The 17,196-nt window shown below is 44.7% G+C and overlaps 1 pseudogene; it reads left to right on the forward strand.

Annotated features, from left to right (window-relative positions):
• LOC143639848 (E3 ubiquitin-protein ligase TRIM58-like) overlaps positions 1-17,196 on the forward strand; it is a 305,237-nt pseudogene that overhangs the window by 130,041 nt on the left and 158,000 nt on the right.

Here is a 17,196-nt window from a genome sequence, read left to right on the forward strand (position 1 = left end):
AAGATTTTTTGGCCCTGAAGCCTGGGTCCACCAGACGCAGTGTGGTGCTCTCAGGCCACCTTCCCAGGTGGCTGGGATTTGGCTTGGGTTTGCATTGATTTGTTCAAATTCCTATCTTATTTTCTAGCATGAATCCACATCTTTCCAAGAATGTAGTTCCACATCTTAGGAAAACCCTCAGGTGGAGCATTTTTCACACCCGGTCGTGGGCGCTGTGACAGAAGTCACGTCTCCCCTGCACAGGGTGCTGCCGTCTGTCAGGAGGAGGAAGGCTTGTCCCCTGTGGGGTCTCAACAGTCTGCCTAAGCAGATTCCTCACCTCCTGCTGAAAACCTCTCTGCCCACCATCTTCCCCATCCCAATTTACACCGCCTCATGCTTCAGGGTGTACAAGTCAGAGCACAGAGTCGCCTTGCTACTACCTGAACCTGAGTGTCCCCTGAAGCGCCTGTGCCGACACCTAGACCCCCAGCAGGATGGCATCTGGAGGGGGGCCTCTGGGAGAAAGCAAGGACCCACAGTTGAGCCCTCAAAAGTGGACTCAGAGGCCACATGAGGGACAGGAGACCCGCCTCAGTCTCCCAGCCATGTGTGGCTACAATGAGGTGGTGCCACCACACTCCAGGTGGCAGATCCCACCAAGAGCCTGATGCAACCCCACAACCAGGCTCCAGGACTGGAGGAATTTGTCACGTAACCCCTCAGGTGTGGTGTTCTGTCCTCACTGTCCACAGATGCAGCGCCCTCTTCTGCAGACCCAGCCAGAAACTCAGTGCTCCCACCCAAGGCTGCGGCTTCTGGGTGCATCGCTGAGGCTGCCCCCCAACTTCATCCTTCTCCTCAGTGTGCTTCTCTGCAATGCAGGCGTGCACGTCCTGGCAAGCGTCCCCATATTCAGGACAGGACTTCCAGTGTCATCCTGTGCCAAGCCCAGGTGCTTCATGGGTGACCGACTCCCAGGCCTGAACTCAATGTCCTGGACTCGCCCCCACCTTGCCCGCATGGCTGGACTGCCTTGGTTCTCACGCTCGTTGTCACTAGGGAAGACTTCACGCTCACGGTCCTGTGGCCTAAATCCTCTCCACCATCTCCATGGCTCGCCCCCTCCTCATGCCGCCGAGGCCTTCCTCACTAACACCTCACCCCCACACTCCTGTGGGCCCTTGACACTACCTCATGGACTTCATGTTCCCAGCATTTATTTCCCACTTTTACCCTAGAATATGAGGTCTCCATCTTCCAGACACACCTGCAGTACCCAGCATTGCTGCATGCTCGAGACCCCCGTGGACACTAGTCTGCTAACTAAAGAGCCATGAGGCCAGTGTGGCTCTTGGCATGACCGAGGGGTCACCCAAGTCCCAGCAGTAAGCATGGGCACAGAGAGGGCTGGGCAGGGCAAGAGACACTGCTGCTGCTATGCCTGGCCTATCACCCAAACCAGGAACACGAAAGCCAGGCCATTGGGCCAGGCAAGGTCAGCTGACCTGAGCTGATGAGAGCAGCAGCTGTGGCTGCAAGACAGCCCCAACAAATGCTGGGCATGACGTTGCATGCTCGTCATCACAGAGGCGCAGGAGGCTGAGGCAGGAGGGTCTCAAGGCCAACTTCAGCAATTCCATGAGGACCTAAACAACTCAGTGAGTCCTTGTCTCAAAATAAAAAAATAACAAGGTCTGGGATGTGGCTCAGTGGTAAACTGCCCCCTGGACTCAATCCCTAATACCAAAATACAAAAAAATAAACAAACAGAAACAAAGAGCACCAGTGACTGGGCATGAGGGATCATTCAGGGTCAGTGTGGCCAACGGGCCTTAGGACTGGGAGAATGTGGGCTCCAGGATTTGGGATTGCTGGCCCAGGGGTGGGACGGGCTCCACTTTGTATCTGAATGTCAACCTTGCTGCTTGCCCATGGGGACATTTCCCCTCCTGTTCTCTCTCTCCCACTTTATGGCTGCAGGGAGAGCAGGTGAGCCTGTCTGTCCTGAGCCAAGCTGCCTGTCCTTTCCCTTACTGCCCACCCTACTGTCCAGCTGCAGACCTGGAAATGGGCAACGGCTCTCTTGCGGATGAGGACCATCCCTGAGTACATCCTCTCACAGTTCCTGGAAAACAGCACTAGGGGGCAGCCTCGGGCAGCGTCAGCCTGTGGCCTCGCTCGCTCCTTCACCAGCAAGGCAAGAGAACTTCTGCTCTGCAGGGATCAGCACTGGACCCAGCTGGTGGTGACTTGGGTGTGGAGTTTCTCGGGCAAGTCACACAAAGTTCTGAACTTGACTGTAGTAGAGGTGCAGGACTCCACGGCTGTGCTAGACAAGAAGCACACAGGGGGACTGTGTCACAGTAAATCCCTCGGGAACATCAGAGTGAAGAAAATGACACTGGACCAAGCCCAGATGGGAGCAAGGAAGAGAAAGAAACAGAAAACATTTAAGTCACGAAATGAGGTGACAGGAACAATTTCAAAAATTCAGTAAAATCGGTAAGCAAGAACGGAGAAGTCTGAGAATCTTGATTTAAATCCAAAAACACAAAGTTAAAAGAAAAAAAATCAGGAAAAATCAGGAAGTTTGAAGGTGAATGGGACCATGCCAACCCAACGCAGGCTTCAGGTTTCTTCCAGGGACAGGGCCCTGGAAGGGCACAGGAGGAAGTGATTCCATGCAGCCAAGTGGCAGGTTCAACTTTGGTCCTGCTACCCGTCAGGTAATAAGGCATTTGGACCAGAGACGGCGTCTGCCCAAGTGCTTCACAGCACGCACTGGTCCACCCCTTGCCAGCCCTGCTTCCGGCAACACAAGAGGAAGGTCAACTTCCCTGTGACCAGGGATTGGAAATAGGAGGCCACCATCCTCCCCTCCTCTCGGGAGGTGCCCCTAACTCAGCACCATGGCAGTAAAGAGATTCCCCAAGTGTCCAGGTCCCCTTTCTCCTTGAAATGCAGGTGCCTGGACCCAAATGCCTCAACCCAGAATCCACCCAGGCGCACCCCTCAGCTCTGCCCTGCAGGGCAGGAGTTTCATTGTCTCTGTTCTATCATTCTTTTATTTAAATCAAGCTACACTGACTTTATTCGCTTATCATGTTCACCACCTAAAACATCTGTTGCATATAATGCACTGTAATGTGAACAGATGATTCGATCAATCCCAATGGATGCTCAGTATCCCACGTAGTTAGGTCACATCAATAGCCTCACCATGACAGTCTTCACATCAAAAGTGCTTTATTTTATAAATTTTGACTCATTTTTTTCTTCCCTGTCTTTCTTTACTTCTTTTTTTTTTTTTTAAATTGTAGTTGCCCAAGTACCAAGTGGTAGAAATTTAAGTTAGATGGGGCTACTCCTAAAAGCAAATTTCTTAAACCCCATCCACATTTCAAGACTGCTGAGTCTCAAGTCCATCTTTTAACTGTTGGGCTAAGGATCACCTGCACAGTATTGAAGCTACACTATTCCAATAGGTTGTTAATTCTGCATGAATCAGGGCAAGCAATTGGTCAGCCTGTGACAGTCCCGTGCACGTTAACTGAACATGGCAAACATTCACTCTTTCTAGATGTGAAACTACGGATCACGTCCCAGCAGTTTGGAATTTACCAAAGCTTGTTTCCTGTGCTAGTTAATCCAGGAAGCTCACCCATGGGTTTGTGTGACTCCATTGGGGATAAATGAGTCAATTGCTAGCAAAACTGTTAGCTGATCACTCACCCCCTGACAGCTTGCACCATTCATTCAGCGCTATATTGAGGCTTTCTGGAAGACAGATTAATGGGTCCCAGCTTCTTAGTAATTTAAGAGAAAACCATAAAATGTTTTGTGACCTCATTTTGGAATGCAAAGGTGTCCCAAGGGCACCCCTCGGGTCTAGCCTCACCACGCCGTGCCAGCCTCTATCTCTGGGCATCATCCCAGCCTGCAGAGGATGTTTGGCTTCCAGTTTCCATCCTCTGTGGAACAAGAACTGCTCATTCCTTACTGTTGTGTGGAAAAATGCTTCACCTTTTCTGTTCTGCTGAGGCTACAAAATTCACTGTTGACTTCTCTTCTACATCAGCTCTGAGGGCAAGTGCGTCTGTCACACAGCTTCGAGCACTGGACAGTAGAAAGCCTGACTAAGAACACTCGCGGCTTCCTTTGCTGTGACAGCGAGCGGCTATGCCCTCTGCCACACAACCTCTCCAGCGTGGTGGGCAACGAGGATGGCTGAGGCTTAGCAGGTTAGAGTGGAGACACTGGCCATGTAACGTCCGTGCTCAGCTCTTTAAAACCCTGGCTGTTGGGCAGCTGTTCTTTCGTGGTGACTCTGGTTTCTAAAAGCAATTGTCCAAAGCTGGAAGAACTTAGTTCCTCTTATTACCCTCCAGGGGTAGGAGGTCTCTCTAGAGGCAGAGAAGACTGTACTTGGACTTTTCAGGTCCTTAACTCACTGCAGAAAAGAATTTAAGGAAGATTCAGGTCTCAGTGGCCAGGAAGAAGGCTGGGCTTGGGTTTCTTAGGGTGCACACGAGGTCGGACATGCGTGATCCCAAGGGGATGGGCATTCTGAGCCAGGCTGTGCCTTCTCAGTCCCGGGACCCTGGTCTGGTGTATAGGCTCTGTCTGTGTCCAGGGGTGGAGTGGTCCAGCTGGTGACTGAGCCAGGGGGTCATGGACCAATCAAATGGGAGGCCCTGTGCTCAGGAGGTTGATGGTCTCATTCTCTTTGTTTTTCTTTCCACACTTTATAACTATTTATTGGTGTATTAAAATTTGACCTAATAGTGCGGTTCCTATGCCTTATTCCTACATGCACTTAACATCATCCGCTCAGTCTCCTTCCTCAGGACGTCTTGAGGTCTTGTTCCTGCTTTGCAACATTCCAAAAAACCTACAGGGAACTGGAAAGTCTCAAAGTTCAGTGATCCCACACACTCCAGCCAAAGAGGTGCCGTCCTGGGATAGGGTTCAGTCCCCAGAGACATTTCTGCCACTTCTTGGAGATTTGTCTGCAAAACCAGAATGCAGAGTGGCCTTGATGGTGATCTTCAGCATACAGAAGAGGAATGTGAGCAGTTTTTTTTTTTTTCTCTTTAAAAAAATTGATTTAGTTTGAAGCTGTGGTTAACCCAAGGGCCTCCTCTTGTCTCTTTCCTCCCTCCTGTAACTTAATGGAGGACATTTCAGAATTCTACTTTCTTCAGCACCAAAACAGAAGCGCCACAGTGTATGGAGCAGATCATGTGATACACGTGAATGTGTCTCAGTGAAGTCCCCTGCCGTGCGGGATTACAATGCACCAGGACAAACTAGCAACACAGAAACACTTAAAGACCAGTGAACAGAATCAAGCCTGAACGGCCAGAAGTAAACATGCCAGTGTTGGGCTGGAATTCCAGGTGAGGAGAGGGCTCTTGCCCCCAGAGCACAAGCTCACAGGGAGCAGGAAGGCCTGTGGAGTGAACGGTGGCACGGAGTCACGAGGACAGGCACAAGGACTGGCATCTGTCACTGGCACCTGTCACCATGCTGTACTGGCTGCTCTTGGTGCACCAAGCACAAGAGGGATTTTTTGCGTGTAAGCTTTGGGGGCTTGAATGGGGCTCGGTGGCACAGCATTTGCCTGGCATGTGTGAGGCCCTGAGTTCCATCTCCAGCACCACAGGGGAAAATATGAAGCATTGGTGCAGAAATGGAAATAGTAACATCAGTCCCTCAGGAACCCATGGAAGCAAACGGGGAAATATTTAAAGATCTGAAAACAGGCCTAACTCAGAAACAACAGTAGACACGTGACAGACCCTTAGAAATCTTGAGAGCATAATAAGGAATATTTTTAAAAACTTTAGTGAACTTACACAATGGTGACATATTGCAGCAGCTTCCTCCAGAGTTTGAGAAATAAATGAAGACACCCCTGGTCTCTATTTCTATTCATCATTTTTTTGGAAGGTGAAATAATTTCAGTAAAGCAAGAATAAGAAATAAAAGCGTTAAAGATGAAAAACAGAAGGAAAAAATCATTATTCATAGACAACATGACTTTTAATGTAGAACTTCTAAATTAATCTACAGATAACTATGAGAAGAAACTAAGATAGTCATATGAGAAAGAAATGAAATAAAATGTAGTTTAAAATATACTTGAGAAATCATCAATGTAACTATGAGAAATGTAAAATTATTATTTGAAAAAAATAAAGAGAACACAAAATTTAGTTTGAGATATAATTTAGAATTCCTTCAAAAATTGTAAGGAACCCAACAAGTGATATATAAAAACTGTATTAGGAAAACTGGAAAATATTATGGAGAGAAATTTAAGGTGACTTAGATAAATAGAAGAATAGACCACGTGGTGAGTCAGAGGAGTTCACATTCTGAAAATCAGAAATCTCTGTCCCCAGTTTTCCGTAGCTGCAGATCTAGCTGAAACTCCTTCAGTTTGTTTTTCTGCATTGAGAGCCAGATCCTCAAAGAAAGGAGCAGTGCTTAGAGAGTCCAGTTAGGAAGAACTAAGCAGGGGGTAAAGTGCACTGAAGACCAGCTCTCGGGGCGCAGTGCCTGGCGGGTGGACTTGCTACAGGCTGGGCCTCTGCACTGCTGAGGCAGCCAAGGCCCCCAGACAGACTTCAGACCTGTCGCTCAAAGTGACAGGCACAAGATTTTTGAAGGGACAGGGGAAAGAGGACACTCTCAAGGAGAACGAGTCCTCTCAGAAGGGAGAGGGACAGAGTGCCTCTTCTGCCTTCCAGTTTCACTGGGGCCTTGAAAGTCTCCGGAGTCCTGCCCGGTCCACCTCTTGACTCTTGGCTGACAGCATGGCACTGCATGGACCTCCTCCAGGAGAGGGTGGTGCGGCCCCAGAACTGGAGTTTTTAAGAATATCGATTCCCCCTCTTTTGCCTCAATTTCCTGCCTCCTTAGTCATAGCCCTTTGAAGAGCCCCATCGGGCTTTCTAATTGAGGGTCTTGGTGTTTGGGCTGTGACATAGTTTTGGTGAAAAGGGAGGGTCGTGACATGGTCCTAGAAACGTGGTTTGTCTCCATTAAACGTGGGGAGGTCTGACACACCAGGCCCGTCCACCAGGTGCCTGCCTGTCAGATGAGGCTCCCTGCGGCTCTCAGTGGCCCTGCACTGTCCTCCTGCTCTCCATTCATGATCCAGGAGCCACTAACAAAATTATTGCTGTGTAGACACACAGACCACTTGAACAGACTCCAGAAAAGCCACACATCCATGATTTACATAGCTTGTACTATATGCCCATATCAAAGATGGCAGGGTGAGGGACGGGGCTGGTCTTTCCAGGGTGCTATCTTATTATTTGTATGATCTTATAATATGAAAGTAATGTGGCACAGTTTCACTCCTGATTTTATGTGTGTGTGTGTGTGTGTGTGTGTGTGTGCATGAGTCTTGAAACAACAGATTATTAATACCATATAGCATTTCAAACACATGGGAGCAAATGGAGGTGGGGGCCACAAAACTCAGTGACAGCAGGAAACCCTGGTGAGGATACCAGGGGTGTCGTGTGTGGAGACTGTAGCCATGATGCTTACACAGCTCATTTCCTCAGGTGCCTGCCTGACCCGTCCCTATCCCAGTTGTATGTGTGACTGACTGGCCATCAACTAGGAAGTCCAGTCTGCCTACTAACCATTTAACTGTTTTTTTTAACCATTCAACAAACTCCTCCTGTCTGAAGAGTGGTGAGGAAAAGCCAGCCCAGGAGCCCTGCAGTGCCTTGGAGTCAGCTAAGAAATCACACTGGCTTTCCAGAGCAGGGGTGTGGGTGGCTGTCGCCTGCCTCCCGAGTCTTTTCATCTGTTCTCCTTCCCAAAGGGAGACAGGGCCAAGCAGCAGTGTCCCACGGGTTCTAATTGATATGCGACCTACTGCTTTGTTCTGGGGACACCATGGCCACAGCGCAGTTCGGGGCAGCCTTATTTCTCTACCTGGAGCATCAAGGGGCCTCCCAGACAGAACTTTTTTTTTTTTTTTAACAAAGATTGGGGCTTATTAAAAACGTGGGGAGGAGCGACCTGGTACATGGTCCCTCGTAGAACACAGAGGAGTTGGGTGACCTGACAGCCTTTGTTTTCCTCACTTGGCAGCTTCAGGGTCTGGGATCCCTGCCAGTTCCACCTCTGCTGCAGGCGACAGGGGACTTGTTAGAGCATTACAATGTAGCAATTAAAAACTTATAATTGAATAGAAGGAATTGCGAGCGCTTGCATCTGCACGGATCTCAGGAGAAGGACGATGGTTGCATCCCTGGGGTTCCAGTCAGCTCCCCCAGCATTGTGGACAGTAATGAAGCCCAAGTTCACTCCAGGGGAGCTTGGGGACAGTGAGATCAAAGAGGAACTCAGGTTTCTCTGGGCCTAGTGCAGTTCCAAACACAGCACAGGAGCCTTGCTGATTATCAGCAGGTTCTGTCTGTTGGGCTGAGAAAGGAGGCAGCGAGGGCTCATTAGCTGGGAGCGGGATGGACATGGGGCTTCTGATGCGGAGTCCCTTGATAGGGCTCATTTAATCCCTGTGTTTGTGCTTCATGGGACTCATCAGCCAATGCTTTTTTTCCTGATGCAATAAATATTGACTTCTAGGATGAGCCTATTTCCCCCATGCGACTGCTGATTTTGGTATCTGTAGAATTTAACTCCAGATTCATAACTTACCTTCTTCCTTGTACAGCATTTAGAGTAAAATTACTATTGCACTGAAAATATAACTGACTATTTTATTTAGTGTTGAAACTGTCTAGTTCTTTAAATTCTCAAAAAGCTATTTAATTACTTAGAGTTTGCACACAAGTTTTACTTATTCAGAAACCTAAAAAGTGAGGCTAAGATCTCCCCCATGGCAAAATAAATAAATAAACTAACAAAGGTTACCCATTTGGCAAAACATTCAATGTACTCGGGAAAATATGGAAATCCTAGAATGTATTCGCCCATTTAGCTCCATGTCAGCCCACATGAGGAGGAGTGTTGATTTCCCTGCAGAAACCCTGGAGTACGGCAGGTTCCCTTAGCTCCTCTCTTTCCTGCCACCGCAGTGAGTATTCTGCCCACAGCACTATTCTTTCTTTAGTATCTCACCTTCCCCAAGCCTCAACATATTTTTTGAATGTTACTTTTTATTGACATGAAAAATCATGTAGACCTACCTAACATGAAGAGAAAGATTTCCTAAAGATTAACTTGGCAATGCAGAGCATCACAGTGGAAATACCTGTGCCAGAGGCACTGGGTTCAAGGTCTGGGAGATTGAGGCCGGGGAGATGCTTGGCAGCACAAAGCAGAGCATGTTGGCATAAATGCTGGGACCACTCTGGTTAGTGCCACAGCTGGGCAAGTGCTCCTCACAGAGCATCCTGTACAAATGGCTGCATCTTAGGAACATAAAAGACGAACATCCTGACAGAAATAGGTGTATCACGCGAGGCACACAGAACACAGGATGCACATAGAACAGGAAGGCGTTTCTCAGGGGGTTGGAGAAAATCTTTGAGAAAGTATTCATTTCAGATAGGCAGCCATAAATTGCCCCCTTCGTAGCTTCCTGGTTATGATATTGTCTGGGAATGGCAAGATTTTATTCATCTTGTATCAGCGCTGGGCTTGCAGGCTCACAGGAGCCCGACTTCCACTTTAGGAAGAAGAGCCATGCCATCTTCCGTGAAGATGTGTGCCTTCCCACCGACAGTGTGCAAGGGCCCCTCCCTCCACACGCCCGCTGCCCTGGCTGTCTGTAAATAGCAGCTGCTCTAATAGAAGTGAAGAGATATTCATTTGGGTTTTATTTGCATTTCCTTGATGGTCAGTGCTGCTGGAGACCTTTACATTGACCTATTTGCCATTCATCTGACTCCTTGTGGGAAACGTCTAAGCAGGTCTTGCCCATTTTTAGTCTGGTGCTGTACTTTCTTGCTACTGAGTACTTTAGTACCTTTTCTACACTAACCCTTTGTTGGAGGGACAGTTGAAAAGCTTTTCTTCTATTCTGTAATCATCTCTTTACTTTGCTGTTTTCTTTTTTGTGTGTGTGTGTGTATATTTTTTAGTTTGATGCAATTTCATTTTTTCTCTTTTTGCTTTGTTTCCTGTGCTTTTGAGGCCACTTTCCCACAAAAAATCATTGTCTAGACCAACGTCATGGAGATTCTCTCTGTGTTTTCTCCTGGTAGGTTCATAGCTTGGGGTCTTATGTTTTAACCCTCTCATCTATGGGGGATAGTTTTGCATGTGATGATGGGTACTGGTCTATTTCCACCCTCTGTGTGGATAACCAGTTTTCCCAGTACCATTTATTGAGGAAACTATTCTTTTCTCTGTGAGCCCTTGACAACTTTATCAAATACCAGTTCCTGTAAATGTGTGGATTCAGTTCTGAATTCTCTACTCTGTCCATTGATCCATGTGCCTGATTTTTTCCTGGTATCCTGCTGTGTGGGTTAGCACAGCTTTGAAACGTGTTTTGAAGTCAGGAAATGTTATGCTTTCAGCTTTGTTGTATTTTTCACAAGATTATACTTGCCATGGAGTTTAGGTTTTTCCCAGCTCTTGAATACTAATACAATCAACATTTTGATAATGAGTACATTGAATATGTAGATGATTTTGATATAGATTAAGTGGAATGTTTCCTCATGTATTTGCTATCTGGATGATCTGCACACACCAAAAGTAGATGTTAAAATCTATAGTTAGTTTCTACTACTCCCTCCAGACCTGTTAATATTTGCTTTGTTTGTGTTCTGATTTTAGAGGAATAATGCATTTACAGTTGTTTTGTCCTCTTGCTGGTTTGACAGTTTTATCTATTTAACTTGGTCCTGTTTTAGAGTTCACCTGTTTTTATAGATTTTTTAAATCTGGTATGTGTGTAGCTCCTCCTGTTTCTTTCTGGTTCCCGTTTGTGTGGACTGTCTTTTCCCCTGGCTTCCCTTTCAGTCTGAGCACATCCTTATAGGCAAGGAGAATCTCTTGTAAGCAGCATGTGGTTGCAGCATGTGGGTCTTTAAAAAGAAAAAAAAAAAAACAGAAAACACATACTGGTGGTGTTTGCATCGTCTACACAGGGACTTTACCTGTGAGTTAAATCAAGTGACTGCAGAGCCCACCAGCAGCTCGGCCAGAATGCAGAGCTCGCCAGTTCTGCTGGGCAGCAAAGCCTGGCCTACTGCTCTGCCGGAACTCAGAGTGAGGGCAGCAGCCCAGCTTCCCAGAGTATGGAAGACAGGTGGGATTGCTCAGGGTCGTTTATGGCTGGTCCACCCAGAACCACGGGAAGCCTTCACAGTGCAGGTCCAGCCTGCCAAGGAGCCTCTGTCAGACCAGAAGCTGGCTGTCTCTGCAACTGCATGAACAGCACAGAGACATAGGACCCCGAAAACACAACAGCAGCCAAAGACACCTTGACCAACAGGCCATAGAGCAAGGGAGGCCCACGACACTCCAGAAGTATCCAAGCAGCTTCCTTACATGTTCCCCTAACCCATATTTATCTCTTGGCAATGACAACAGTTTTTCAGAGAAGAAAACACACCATTATTCATTTTCCACCCCAGGATCACCTACAGTTCCTATGTGTCTAATCTGAACATTTTAAAAACATGTACATCCGTGCATGATAAACTCTCTACCTTCAGTGGTCAAAATGGAGATGGTATATAAAGCTCCACACTCTGAGATAAACACTTGGCAGAGTCAAGGATGGACCCAAGGAGGTGCGAGAAACACACAATTTTGTATTGAAACCTGAAATCCCAGCCCTGCTATGGGGCCAGGGCTATGGACCTATATGGATGTGTCCCCAGAGGCCTGCCTGTGCACTGCTGTGAGGGGTGGGGATGGTGGGAGGTGGGCCACTGGGGTGTGCCCTTGGAGGGGTGGTGCAAGCAAGGCCCTCCCTTTTCTCTCTCACTTCCTGGCTGCCATGAGGTGATGAGGCTCCTCCACCAAGTGCTCCCTGACAAGATGCCCTGCCATACCACAGGCCCAGGAGCACTGGTGCCAACAGACCATGGGCTGAAACCACGAGGCAATGTCTCTGCTAGTGCCTCAGGTCTATCTTTCCAACAATGCTTTCAGGAATGCCAACTTTAATTACTGTACGTGTCACATAGTATATGAGAGATATTGTTTATGAATGATTCAAAACAGTATATTTTGGTTTAAATCTTAATTGCTTTTAATTGAATGTGAAATATTAATTTGAAAGTGAAATCCCACCACCAGCAATAGACAGTTTTGTTGAATACTCTAATAAGGAACAATAGCCAGTTCCATAAATAACTCAAAATTCTAAGAGTATTGGTATGCTAGTAATCACAGATTTTTAATCTTGTAAAGAATGTCTTTTATAAACATCCTTTTTATTGATCAACCATAACATGGCAATATGTGTAGTCACTGTTCCTGAAAAATTATTCAAAGGCTACATCCAGAGATAATGAGAAATTCTTACAGAATTTTGTAATAGTATATATGTTGGGTTAAAGAAATTTCATAGTTGTTGGAGTGCCATGAAATTAATACTTGCAAATCCAGATTGCTGCAGTTTATACTTTTTCTGTATGTTTCACATCAGGTGTGTACCATTTGTACTGAGAACACCACAGAATGAACTATCCAAAGTCCATTGATTTTAATATGTGTTTTGGTTTGTAAACAAATTATAGTAATTTCTTGCACATTTTTGGAAATTAATTATATGAGTTTATGTATCTGCTCATAGATACAGTATGTAAAAAATTCATTCACAAGAAAATAAATAAATAAATAGATTAATTATTTAACCTTTCCTTCTTTTAAGTTGATTACTTCAGGATTTTTGTCACAGTGATGGACAACATAACAACACAGAAAACTAGTACTGAGAAGCCAGGTTATTGCTTTGAGTACACCTGGTAAAGTGGTCCAGAGCCTTTGGAACTATATTGTGGGAGGATTTGGGAAATCTGAGAGTAACAGGCTAGAAAAAGCTGCACTGTTACAAGCAGATCTTAATCTGTGATTCTGGTGAGGGTTTAGAAGACCAGGCAACTGATGGCAATGCAGACAGTAGAGGCTGTGTGCTCGAGGTTTCCCTAATGGGGACCCTGCTGGGGAATGTTCTAGAGGCCATCTGTGTTACATCACGGCCTCCACACACACCAGAGGTTCAACAGGGTTAAAGTATAAACTCCTTTTGCCTTTTCTTGAGAAGAAACCCCAGAGCACTCTGCTAGCACAAAGCTGCCTTGGGAATGTTCCCCTGGGATCCATGTCCATGTGTTCGGCCAGCAAGGTGCTCAGAGGCCAGGGCAGCGATGAGCAAGTGAGGCTGTGGCAGCAGCAGTTGGGAAGGCCTGCTGAGGGAAGCCAGAAGCAGTGAGCCGAGGCACCCCAAGCAGAGGACATGTGGCTACAGCCAGCACAGCCACAGGGCGTGACTGCCAAGCCCTCTGGAGCTCACGTCCTACCCTGCGTGCCCAGTGGTCAGGCACGGAGACTCACGGCAGTCCTTCCTTGTACATCCCTGTTCCTCCACCTGAGATGGGAAGGTGCACTCTGCCATTGTATCTTGGAAATTCGTAACTCATGTTTTTACTTTTTATTTTTACAGTGGTGTACAGCAGTTTTCTTGAGCCTCAGAAGAAGTTTGTGAGCAATGCTGGGACTGTCAGGACTTTGGGGACTCTTGGAGATGGACCGAGTGTGCTTTGCATTATGAGATGGACATGCACCTTTGGGGTGGAAGGCAGAACGCCATAGTGTGGATAAATGTTCTCCCTGGGCTCTGTGTTGAAGGCTTGGTGCCCAGGCTGTGGTGCTGGTGGGAGGTGGTAGAGCCTTCAGGAGGTGGAGCCTCGTGGAAGGAACTGACATATTCAGGGGCATCCCTTGAAGGAGCTATTGGGACCTGAGTTCTACTTTCTTTCTGTCTCTCTTTGTTTTTCTTTACAGTTGGCACCAAACAGGGACCATTCCAGACAGACATGTTAATGGGGAAGGGAGTTTGATGTGCATCTTTCATGGGCTGGTATCGGCCCCTAATCAGTAAGCTATGGGAGATTCCCTATCTGACACTCATTGTTGTCATCATCATCAGGCTGAACTTTCTGATTTACTCTGCAAGGCCGCACATATTATAAGTAATGCTAACCTCGCTGCTTTGCTGGCAGAAATAGATTCTTTTTGCCCCTGATACCCAGGAAGTGGTTCTTTACATTCAAAAGATTGGGAAGATAAGGGTAAAAGGCTTCATGAGGAGCCACAAGCTCCTGTGCTTGTGCTGCAAGCTTGGTTTCTTTGTCAAGATGCCATATCTAAACTTAAGCTCTATAATTCTCAGCCCATGCTCTCTTTCCCTCCCATGCCCAAATTGCTGCCCCTGCCACAGGCAGAGCCTCCTGGGTGCATGGCACCCTTTAAATCATCACTGATGCTCCCACTGTTGTAGGCAGCAGCCATTAGCTCACCCTTCTAGATGCCGATTTAACTAAAAGTTCACAGCAAATACAGGAGGAAGGAAAGTCTCATAAATGTCTCATAAAGCTGTTTGTCCTATTAGGTTGGATTCCGCTCACACCAATTAGAGCATGAACAACTTTAAAAAAAGAAAAAGAAAAAATAGTAACTCTCCAAGAAAAATTATATAAATTGCAAAAATTATATAAATTGCTTTAAGAGAATAATCTTACAAAAGAAAAAATGGTCACAGCAGTTTTCCTTACTTCCTGTCTTCTGCTGGATCTCTGGCTCTCCTAGCCTTATATTTAAAATGTGAATTACAGGACTACAAGATTTACCAAGCTTATGAAAAACCAGTTTAGACAAAAGACAAAAAGTGTCCCTTTTAAGTCCAAGCCACTTGGCTGGCTCTTATCTCTGTTCAGCCAGCTTTCTTAACCAGCTCCTCCCTAATGTTACAGCTCAGAAAGAGGAAAGTAGAGAGATTCCAAATGTACAAGTTTTCTTTTTCAAAAAGTATTTTTTTTCCTGAGAATTTCACAGACTTCCACCTGACTCTTATCTGAGCTAAAGGTGCACTTTTATCTGATGAAGAAGTTAGTATTGAGGCCATGTAAGTGTTTTAATACTCTGCATAAGTTAATGTATTTTTCTGATCAGTTTTATCTAACTATAAAGGTTTCTACATTCTGTCCTTGTCCAGAGGCCAATTTCTACAGGGTTAGTTCTCAAATACATTCAAAATTTTCTTTTAGTAAAATCCTTAGGAGGATCTAGACATGGTGATGTTGGGGATAAATCTGATAACCATCAAGGACAAAAATATATGGCTATCTGAAACCTTTGACTTCAGTGTTCATCATGGCTGTTGGATTTTATACCCAACATTTCCAGTTGTACAGACCTGCCCTATGTCTATGTATTAGGTACTTAATATCAAAATTGCCATTTAGACAAATGAGCACTCATAAATGAAAATTTAAACAAAAAATGGATACAAATAATTTAATTCAAGTCAAGTAATCAAATAAAAATATGGATATCTTTAAAATTCCAACTCCCAAATTTTTTCTAGGTGGTTAGACAATTAATAAAGTGTTAATGTCTGTAAATCTCTAAGATGTAATGTAATATTCATTGCTTCTAAAATTTTTCTTCAATGGGAAAGAGATGACTAATACTGTTAATTACATTTTTCTGATATTTTAATTTTTTAACAATTAAAATGAGTATATTAAATTCAACATAAATGGGACTAATCTTCATAAGTATTGTTTCTTAAATAAATAAATTAAAAATTACAGCTTATGCTTAATGGGTCTCTCCTTTTTTTCTAGTTGTGAAAGAAACAAGACCCTGCCTCCTTTCATTATTTAACTCCTTCTTTAAAACAGATTTTACCAAAAAAAATTTTAAAAAGTTATTAACAGTAATGGTGGATTGACTTCCTGTATCTAATATGTTATTGTTATTAATAATCTTTGTTAAAACACCTTATGATTTTTATAGCAGTTATTGCTAATTATAATACAAAATTACATATATATATATATATGAAAATGATTATATTCTCCTCATTTTTTTAGGCTGCAATGTTTTGCCTTTTGCTAATATGTATGCTCAACTAATTGCTGATGATTATATTAAAATTTTAGCCTTAACAGGCAAGGACATTCACATTTTATACCTAACTTATGAAAAAACTTTACTTCTCTAAAACTTATAGTTTTCCTCTACTATCAAGGTGTATTAACAGATTTTTTTTTAGCACCAATTGCTTTTCACCATCTCTTGATGGCCAATTCTCTTTGTTATATCAGGTTATACATTTCCCCTCTTCCTTAATTTTTATCATTCCTCTTATACATGGGTTAACAGATACAGATGGAACTAAACAAAGGGGAGTAATATCTATTTTTATTAATGAAAAATAACTGTTATACCCTGCCTCAAACCTCTCCATAGCAAGCTGAATTAGTCACCTTTATCCTGATGCTGAGGTTATTTTCTACTACTTGAAACATTATCACAGATTCTCAATACATAGCTAAACTTGTTCCTCATATTTTTATAGCTGTGTTATGCCCTCATTTGGATTCCAATTTACTGTGTCTTTTATTTTTACCCTTTAAACTCCTTTATAGCACCATACATCTCCTATCTTCCTTGCTCATATACACAGCCACACCTCTGTCACACACTGACAGAGGGTAACACTCACATGGACGAAGCATGAGATTCCCTTTCCCTTCATTTCCAGATGCTGTAAAATCTCATGCATTTCTTCATCCAAACCCTTGCTCACTAGTAAAGATGTTTCCATTTCTTCCCAACAAGCTCATCTGTGGTCAGTAACTGTTCCCCCACCTTCCAGGCTCCTGTGTGGGAGTGTATAAATCCATGGGCCTGTGTTCTAGTGCTCTTTGATGAGTGGATGTGACCCATTTCCCTCCTTTTCATCCTTGAACCTTTCTTCATCTTTTTGTTGATAATCACTCTGGGTTTATTGGGGTAGTACACACAGGTCTAAAAAAGTATCTGCTTACCTTTCTTATTTATTACTCTACTTTGCCACTGTGGGAAAGCCTAAAAAACAGATAATGCCCCTGCATACATATCCTATGGTTTTGCACAATCTTATACTCACTAAAATATAATTTAACCTATAAAATTCCTGACAAGATCTAATTAAGTAAACATGTTTTGCCCTGAAGACATATCTCTTGAAACAAAAACAAAAAAGGG

Source organism: Callospermophilus lateralis, assembly GCF_048772815.1.
Source record: "Callospermophilus lateralis isolate mCalLat2 chromosome 5 unlocalized genomic scaffold, mCalLat2.hap1 SUPER_5_unloc_2, whole genome shotgun sequence".
In the NCBI taxonomy this organism is placed as follows: domain Eukaryota; kingdom Metazoa; phylum Chordata; class Mammalia; order Rodentia; family Sciuridae; genus Callospermophilus; species Callospermophilus lateralis.